Below are 601 nucleotides of genomic sequence, written 5' to 3'. Positions count from 1 at the left end.
ATGTGATAAAAATTCCACTTCTCTTCACCTGGCTCCCTTCCCCCAAATTCATGCCTCACACATGAGCTTTAGGGATGAAGCTGGAGGGTTGGTTCAGCATCATGATCACAGGTCACAAGCTGGTTAGGAGTTTGGCCTCTAGTCCCTTCTCGGCCCCATGTGATGTGGTCACTGTGAATTCATTCTGTGGATGACATCATCATGGACAGCCAGCCAATGGAGCAGTGGACCATGGCTCTGACAGTCCCCCTTGAAGGAACCAGATGGGGTGTGGCCTTTGTAGTCACCTGCAGTGACCTTCACCCTGGGGAAGGGAACCTCAGGCTGCCCATGACCCTGCCCAACAGGAACAACTGGCTGCAAAGGAACAGACTGGAGGTAGAGGGAGGGTCAGAGGTCAAACACCTCCCAGCAGCACTACTTTCTGCATGAATTATATGTCACTTCCCTGGGCCCTGCCTCCCTTTCCACACTTTCAATGAGGCCACCTCACAGGGGTGTTGTGAGGCTTGGGGAGTGAGATTCACCTGAAGCACTTAGCCCAGCACCCACCACATTCTAAGTAATCTGTGACTGTGAGCTATGGTTGCAGGAAGGGAAA

The sequence above is a fragment of the Myotis davidii genome, unplaced genomic scaffold (genome assembly GCF_000327345.1).
Source record: "Myotis davidii unplaced genomic scaffold, ASM32734v1 scaffold912, whole genome shotgun sequence".
Lineage (NCBI taxonomy): Eukaryota > Metazoa > Chordata > Mammalia > Chiroptera > Vespertilionidae > Myotis > Myotis davidii.
This window is presented reverse-complemented; position numbering follows the sequence as displayed.